We start from the raw sequence: 9,303 nt of genomic DNA, 5'->3' as shown, positions 1-9,303 counted from the left end.
TTCACTTCGCGCCGCTCGCGCAGCCGCGCTGCGAGACTGCCCAGGGTCCCGTGGCTGCTGATCACGATATCTGCTGCTTGTTTAGCAGACGGTCCATGTATTCGCTAAATGAATGCTTCCAGACAATTGTACAGGATTCAACATTTACCGCACGGGTTCGTAACTCCTCCAGGAATGCGCCCATGACGGCGACTGCATCTCGGCGCCACTTTTGTTTATCTGCATCTGTGTACAGGCAGCAATTGCGCGTTAGTTCGGCAAGAATTGCAAGCTGCGTTCTACTTAGGCTAAGCAATCATCTCTTTTGCGCCGGTTGCGGGTTTGCTTGTTTACGCAGTGCGACAACTTTGAAAGAATCGCCGAAGAATGCGAGCGCCAGCCTGGGGAATGCTTCATAGCCAGCTATATAGCTGGCTATGAAGCACCTATAGGCGTAGGTTGTTGACCTATAGGTTGTTGACAACGCGTAGGACCGGTGTTTCTGACTCGTTGTAGCTGATTTTTTGCTATTTCCGATGAGTGCAGTACTTGAAATTGCATTATCTAGAGGTATTTTCGGTGCCCATTTCGCGATAAATAAAACTGGTTAATTTTTTGCCCTCAAGCGACGCCGGCGACTGCTAGCTGCCGCCGCGGGCGCATACAGCATTGGCCGACAGACTGGGTCACACCGCCTAGCAGCGGCGCTTCCCGCTTGATGTATATTTGCGTCCTAAGATGTAAACAATCCTCGATTTAAGGTCACTGTTGTCAAAACTACGCTCGATGGCCATATGTACCCGCTAAAACTTGTGAACTCGCTCTCCACAATCGCCGACATTGCACATGCGAATCCGGCGGACTCGCTAGGCCTAATCGTACTGCAGCCGAGCCGAAGGGTGAACATATGAAATGTAGTCGCTCGTTTCGCTTATTCGCATTACGGAGAAGGTGCAAACAAGGGAGTCATCGTCTCATAGACCTCAAGGGTTCGCTCGGCCGTCGATATAAGGTGTCGGCTGGTGCGTCAGCAACGGCATATACGCCGATCAGCACACCGACCGCTGAGTTGCCAAAGCAGCGCCTCCCCGATGTCGCGCGCCGCCGTTCATAGTACGTCACATTACTGTGTTGTGATGTCACTGCTATTCACTGATATCGTTCCCAGGGCTTTACGTCACCACCTATAGCGCTAGCGATGGGCCTCGATCGTGAGAAAGAGCACTTAGGGACTCTTTGGAGCTCAATTAAAATATAATTCAAGCGCTTGTCCCGTCCAATACTTCGCTGTGGGCGACCTTACATACAGAGGAAGCCCATAACAAGCTTACTATAGCCTCAAAATTTGATGTCCCAACCCCTTTAACACCTCTGGTACGCCGACACACATTATCAGTTTTGTACGGAATGTTTTGTGACATACACATTTAGTGTATATTGAGAAATATATCTTTTAGACTGAAAGTAAAGGGGAGAATATATGTGCCAATAAAACCATGGAAAATATGTTCTCTGTTCTCCGTACTTAGGCTCAGCGCTGTGGTTACCGTTGCCGACCAGCAGCACAACCAATTTTAATATGCCACAACAGAAAATAATTAAACGGTGTACGAAAACCCAAGTAAAGCGTGGCGCACGGCCACGCGCTGAGCAGGTGGACGATAAATATCTGCCCACCTCCCCTTGCGGGCCCGATTTTGGACCAGTCCGCGCGTGAAGCAGATGCTATACGAACAGCCCCCGCTCCCGTGCTTCGGTCGTCCGTTGTCATGGAGATTAAAAAGCCGTTATTCTGCCCCCAACCGATATATGAACGAAATTGGCGCTAACGTCTGCAATACGTGGCCAACGGGAGGTAGAGAATCTTTTGCTGTTCACACTTGCCTAATTAATCTGAGCATCCTTTGCCTGTTCGACGTCATAAGTCGCAGCGCCCCCCCCCCCCCAAGTCTGCAACTTCTTGCACTCAGGTCAGATTCCTTACAAACACTTCAATTTTAGGACGTTATAAATGTAAAGCACAGTGTGGATGAGCTCATTGACTTCATAGCCAGCCTTAAAACGTTTAATTTCAGTAACCTAAACCGACCCTATCCCGACAGAAATTAATTGACTGAGCTCAGTTCATGAGCATGAGTACTAGCATTGAAACAGAAAGAACAAACTTTTATTAATGCAGTCAGTCACTTCTCATGTGTACTTCTTTATATACATAATGTCGCCCGTTTCAATTTTTTGTATGCATTAGAAGTACACTTTTGAACAGAAAAACATGAAGATATAAACAAAAGTGAATAAAATTGAATAAACTTTTAAATAAAACATGGAATAAATAAACAAACAACTAAAACTCTAAGACCAGCCCCCACCCCCCCCCCCCCCCCCCTCGAAAAAAAGTTCCGGAGTTCCAGTTTGAATTTCAATGGTTTCACCATTCATTCATGAATATTGTCGTTCGAATATAATTATATACGTTAAAAATAACCGCGGATTGATGGAATAATACAAGATATCGCCATTGATTCATATCACTTCGCACATTTCTAAACACGGTGCATGAAAAATATTGCAACATATATGACTACGGAACTTTTTTAACGATCAGACCAGCGCACTAAATTTGCATCGGTTAGAGTCGTGACCTAAGCTCCATATGTATGATGAAATAGGTCAGTTAACAGCACCTAATAGCAGTAAGCATGCTGAAATTAACTGTATATGCAGCAGCTAAATATCTAGAAAACATATACTGGCCATGTTTCAAAGCCCCATGCATCGGCCCAACCCGGTGTGCAATAGTTTCACCGCAAAATTGGTTGTACATCGCACTTCTACGTCGGCCCAACCTAACTGGAAAACCTCGTGCCAAGCAACTTGGCATCCGATCATGGCCTGGTCGCTTACCGAGCATGCATGCCGACCAAGTCGGCAGCCCACCAAGAGCCGGGAAGCGGCCGATGATCGGCAGTCGGCCAGCGCCACTTGGGAATGCTCACATAACGAAACAACACAGCAAACCACGAATATTTCCAAAACTTAAAATGGCATTAACTAAAAATTTGTGACAGGTGCCCATCGTGAGCTGAACGAACACCTTCTATAATAGGACAAGATAGAAGTCGGCCGCCTGAGCTGTAATTACTCGAATTTAACTGTGGTCATATGCAAATGCGTGTGCTTTCGGACAGCTGTCACTAACGTACTGGCATGTCATGACAAAAAAAGCGTTACCGCGGAAGGAACTCATGCGTGAAAATGTAATACCTCACTCGATACTAGAACCAAATCAAAGTGGAAAACGCAGCGGGAAAGAAAAACACAATAAACGATAGCTTGCTAAGTAGCTGGCGCATATGCAGCGCGGTTAGCGGGAAACTGGAGGCGGGGGCGTCGCAATAATCAAAAAAGAAGGCATTCAGTTCTCACCTGTCCACGGTATCCCAGATCACGAAAGTGTTTGGTGCCAGATAAATTTAGATAAAACTTCTTATCTTGTAGCAGCGCTCTATAAGCCGCCAAATACACCAGCTTCGTACCTATAGAAAATTTGCAATGTTACCAAGAACACGTGAAGCCGAGAAAGCATAAGCTGATTATTTCCGTAGATTTTAATTTAGCAGGCATTGACTGGAATACTTTGACAAATAACTCGAGAGAAACAGAAAGCAGTGGATATTGCTCCTGGATATTGCCTTTAATAACGACTTAACACAGGTGGTGACTGAGAACACACGTGTAGCAGGCACTGTGAAATCAACGTTGGACTTGGTGTTCCTAGGCGGGCGGATCGACAACTGCGATACTAGTATTATCAATCACCTATCTTTTTCCTTGGACAGTTTTAAAGAAGAAGGTGACGTCAATGTCGACGTGGTTAAGATTCAAGGACATAGTCTTCCACTGTGTTAAATCATACATTCCAACAAAACGAAAGAAAAGAAACAATCATAACGCGTGGATTTCGCTTGATATCATCCATATAAAACGAAGAATTAACCTACAAAGAAGGAAAGTGCCAAGAAATTGTAGTTTAATCTATCATTTATCAAGCCTTTCACGAAAAATGCTGAGAGAAGCCAAAACAAATTATTATGATGAGACATTAACTAATCACATGAAATCTGCTCCCCATCGATTTTGGCGTCCCTTGTCACAGAGGGATAACAACTCTTATAGCATTGTTATCGGCGATCAGGTGATTATCGATTCTTCTGTAATTGCGACCGCTCATCAGTTTTTTTCAGTCTACGTTTAACGCCCCACCAACGAACACTGCGTCATCGAATGTATCGTCACAAAGACAAGAATCAACGATGCCTAATATTGAATTAACTTGCGAAGAAGTGTTATCTCTTGTGCTAAATATAAACGAAAAAAAGTCTGTCGGACCGAACAGCATACTAAACGCCTTTTTACGGAGGTATGCGGAATGGGTAACCCATTATCTGATCATTATATTCGAAACCTCAGTCGAACAGAAACAGGCCCCAAACGATTGGCTTACCGCTAAAGTGGTCCCAGTAAAAAAACACCGTAAACCGGCAGACAGTTGAAAATTACAGGCCAATCTCTTGTGTTGATTTCATAGTGCCTGCTACACGTGTATTCTCATTCCCCACCTGTGTTAAGTCGTTATTAAAGGTAATATCCAGGAGCAATTCACTGCTTTCTGTTTCTCTCGAGTTGTTTATTGCAAACTTCTGGAGCACATAATACCAAAGGCAATCCATACGCATCTTGAATCAACAAATTTTTTTCCAAATCACCAAGGTTTTCGGCAACAGTTGTCAACTGTAACACAACTAGTAGAGACAGTTAATGATTTCGCGAAGGTTTTGAACGAAAAGAAACAAATCCATCCAATATGCCTTTACCTTTCAAAGGCTTTCGACACAGTCCAACAAAGTGATTTAATTAACAAATTACTATTAATGGGTATTAATCATAAAATTGTGCACTGGATATCAGCTTATCTAAGTGGAAGATCTCAATTCGTCGAAATCAATGGTATTAAATCAGAATTATTAAGCGTAAACACCGGTGTACCTCAGGGGTCCGTCTTGGGTCCCGTTTTATGTTTAGTCTATATTATCGACATTGCTTGCGATATTAATAAAGATGTTACAGAAGACTTTTTGCTGACGACTGCCTGCTCTACTGTGGTATAAATAATACAGATAATCAAAAAGAACTTAATGATGCTCTCGTAGCTGTCGAAAAATGGTGCCAAGGCTGGAAAATGGAAATCATTGAAGAGAAAAGAGTAGTTTTGCGAGTCACGAACATGACCAAACATGCCCATGAGTACTGTTATATGCTCGGATCTACCACACTCACCACAGTAGAAACACTTAAATACCTGGGAGTCCTCATTTCTAATGATCTAAGCTGGAAAAATCATTTACTAAAAATCTGTTCAGCCGCTGCAAAGAAACTGGTTTTTGCGCCGAATATTAAAACAGGCCTCACAATCTGCAAATTAGCTGCCTATTTAACTTATGTGCGACCAACATTACAATATGCCTGCATTATATGGGATGCTGTAGAAAGTGGTTTAATAAAAAACTTGAAAGTGTGCAAAGAAGAGCAGCTCGATTTATAATGTCCAGATATACGCGTACTGATGCTGCGTCTTCTCAATTTGTCACCTCTAGCCGAACGTCGCCGAATGACCAGACTAAAATTTTCATTTCAGCTCTCAAGAAATTCCTTCAATATCAATAGTTCCCATTACTTGGTCCCAAAACAACTTACACATCTGAGAGCAAGCAATGAATACTATTTTCAAACCCTTAACCCACGCATTAATGTGTACGCTAACTCTTACTTTCCGAACACGATACCAGAATGGAATGATTTATTAGCATCTCTCTTACAGTCCAGTACATTAACAACGTTCGAAAAACTACCTCCATTTCGCACTAAATAGTTTCTTTTTTTTAATGTCATACGCATAACCACTTGATGATTACATCTCGCTTAAGGTGAAGGCCGGGAATGTAGAAATGTTTTCCTTTTCTGTGTGTATTAACTGTTTTTAAAATGAATGTTTATTAACACTGCTTCTGTAGAAAAAAACATTACTATGCAAGAAATGTGATTGTGTAGATGACGATGACTTTTTTATTTTTGTATAATGAAAAGGAAACATGTTACTCAAGTGTCACGCCCCACCACTGTACCGGACCCACGGCCAACAGTATTTACAAGTAATAATAATAATAATAAAGCTATCTAATTAGACAGCTACCCGCCGCGGTGGCTCAGTGGTTAGGGCGCTCGACTACTGATCGGGAGTTCCCGGGTTCGAATCCGACCGCGGCGGCTGAGTTTTTATGGAGGAAAAACGCTAAGGCGCTCGTGTGCTGTGCGATGTCAGTGCACGTTAAAGATCCCCAGGTGGTCGAAATTATTCCGGAGCCCTCCACTACGGCCCCTCCTTCTTCCCTTCTTCTTTCACTCCCTCCTAGTCCCTTCCCTTACGGCGCAGTTCAGGTGTCCACCGATATATGAGACAGATACTGCGCCATTTCCTTTCCCCCAAAACCAATTATTATTAATTAGACAGCTAGCTTTTCGCATGTCCTGGAGACTTCTGCTCCCGACAGTACATGATCGCCGCTGAGGTACAGAGCCCCTAAAATCTGCTGTCCTGTAGGTCTCGGCAGTGGTCTGGTCTACCTACTCCATCGATCCTCCAGTCACTGCTTGCCACTGGGGTAACGTGGGACAGCCCAACCGTTCCTCCCAATAGATCGCGGACGGTCGAGGTCTGAATGGGTATGATGAGGCACGTGGCAGGAGCAGTCTGACGTTGCAGAACCACATGTAAGCGGTAGACCGATCCCCGCAAAATGGGCATGGGATGGTGGTCCAACAGAAGGGTGTACGCAAACAGGACAGTAACAGCAGGAAATGAGCCGATTTACGATTCTTGCAAAGCAATGGTAAGCCCACGAAGTGTGATCATTACCCATAGGAGCATGCTTACGATTCGCTACTTAGTCGCAGCCGGAATGAATTTGCTTATTTAATGATGGGGACAGCTTCCCTGATGGCCGACGAAGTTATTAAAACCCGTCTAGTGAGCGTTGCCACCTTGGGATATCGTTCTATCTTCAATGTGTCAGCGCCATCGCGCTTGCTGATCAGTTTCCAGCACCGGGATACATAAAAACGGGCGCAAGCACTGATAGCAAAACTCCCGGTAAATAGTCTTTTACCGCGTTTCTATAATAAAACAGATGCGAAAGCAAGCACCTTAGACAGAAGGCTTGCCACTGCGCCGAAAAAAGTAAAAGCTTAGTGTACGGTGGTCAGTCTCTTAAAGAAATTAGCATGAATAGTTTAGGGTGGCCGCTTGTTGTGTCAGTGGTGCAGTCTGAGTCGCGCCTTATGTCCTTGACTTCAAATGGTCCCTTCCTATGTAAGAGCAGTTTATTCTTGCCGGTTAGAAGTACAAGTGCCTTATTGCCAGGTTTGAATTGACCGTCTCTTGCCATGTACTCTTAGGGAAAAGGTCTGAGAACTGACTAGGCAACTATACTAACCAGATACGTGTCATGCAGACCACTACCTTCATGCCAACCGGACGGAGTAAAAGTATAACTAGTGAAAGCTACTACTTTAAAAAGCTAGTGAAGAAGAGCACTGCACCAAGTCACGAACGAAAAGGTAGTACTCTTTAATAAGATAATGGCCAAAAAACGTTTTCGCATATTTTGCTAGGTTTTAGAACAGTGTGGTGGCTTGGCTCGATAAATTTGTGTGCACACTGGAAAAATAATAAGGTATATACATTCAATGCGACCGGTGCCCGACACCGGTGAGAACTACTTGGGGCATGTTGGCCGTAAACCACACACTTTGGCTTCGACATACAGGGCATTATGCATGAGCAATTCATATTGCAAAGCGACAGCATCAAACAACCTTGCCGGGCAGACACACATATTAAGAATGCAAGAAAAACATATATAAGGAGGAGTCACACTAGCGAGGCACGCGCACAGCGCGTTGCACAGGTAAATCTTTACCAGTCTTATATCAGGCGTTTCAGGGGAGACTTCAAAGGCATATCGAGGAGAAATTGAAGTTGGCTTGTATTGATAAATACCAGCTCCTAACCACCGGCATGTTGGCCGTAAACCACACACTTTGGCTTCGACATCCAGGGCATTATGCATGAGCAATTCATATTGCAAGGCGACAGCATCAAACAACCTTGCCGGGCAGACACACATATTCAGAATGCAAGAAAAACATATATAAGGAGGAGTCACACTAGCGAGGCACGCGCACAGCGCGTTGCACAGGTAAATCTTTACCAGTCTTTATCAGGTGTTTCAGGGGAGACTTCAAAGGCATATCGAGGAGAAATTGAAGTTGGCTTGTATTGATAAATACCAGCTCCTAACTACAAAAAACAATTTTACTGAAAACAAAGCTCTTGAAAAGAGCTAAAATACAGATATTGCCGCACCAGGCCAGTCTCGCAAGTACAGACATGATGACGAAACAGTAGAAAAGACATCACGGATCTCTGAGGGTGACCGACGTGCATGAAGGTTATGCATTTGAACTAGAGTATATATAGGTTTTGTTTTGAAACAGTGAGCTTTTATCACACGAGGAAGACGGAAAAAAAGTTATGTGGATTAGCTCAGCTAATCCAAGATATACAAAGCGAAAGATGTCGGCGTTCACTGTGTTCATTGGCGTTGGCGTTGACAACGTTCTAGATGGCTGGCTTTGAGCAAAGGAAGGGCGCATAAGTGGCTCCCTGGATATGCGGACGCCTCATTCGTGCTTTGATACATGCGGCGGTGGTGAGAGAGATGTGGCCTTAATTCATTAGCGCTGACAGCGTTGTGGCCGACATGCGGCACTGCAGCTGTAGCTAGGCCGCAGCGTTCATTTGGTGATCAATCTCTCGCGATCAACCATTAACTGCAAGCCACCTCCCAGGGCGGCAGGGAGGGCGCGCTGCTTATTGTGTGCGGAACGCAATCAAAGCAGGCTTTTTCAGTTGGACACGAACGCCACGTACATGAAAGCGAGATCGAGGTCTCCACTTACCCGCGGAGCTGATTGTGCGCCTTTCCTTTCGTGAAAATGAACGGCCTTTGCAAAGTTGTCAACGTCAATGAACTCTAAGAACTCTCACTTGTTTGGTTTTTGATGAAAGGAAATGGCCCAGTAACCGTCTCACATATCTCGGTGGACGCCCGAACCGCGCCGTAAAGGAAGGGATAAAGGAGGGAGGGAAAGAAGAAAGAGAAGTTTGAAATTTGAAAGTAGGATCTTGAGGAAAGGCGCGGCGCT

General features: G+C 44.5%; 1 non-coding gene across 1 annotated transcript; it reads left to right on the top strand.

Annotated features, from left to right (window-relative positions):
* Positions 1-6,231: 6,231 nt before the first annotated feature.
* On the top strand, positions 6,232-6,303 carry TRNAS-ACU (transfer RNA serine (anticodon ACU)). Its single transcript has one exon. It is a non-coding gene; the product is annotated as a tRNA-Ser (tRNA).
* The last annotated feature ends 3,000 nt before the right edge of the window (positions 6,304-9,303 follow it).

This window comes from Amblyomma americanum, chromosome 7, assembly GCF_052857255.1.
Source record: "Amblyomma americanum isolate KBUSLIRL-KWMA chromosome 7, ASM5285725v1, whole genome shotgun sequence".
Taxonomy (NCBI): Eukaryota; Metazoa; Arthropoda; class Arachnida; order Ixodida; family Ixodidae; genus Amblyomma; species Amblyomma americanum.
Note: the sequence above shows the minus strand (reverse complement) of the source record. Positions and strands in the feature narration are given on the sequence as shown.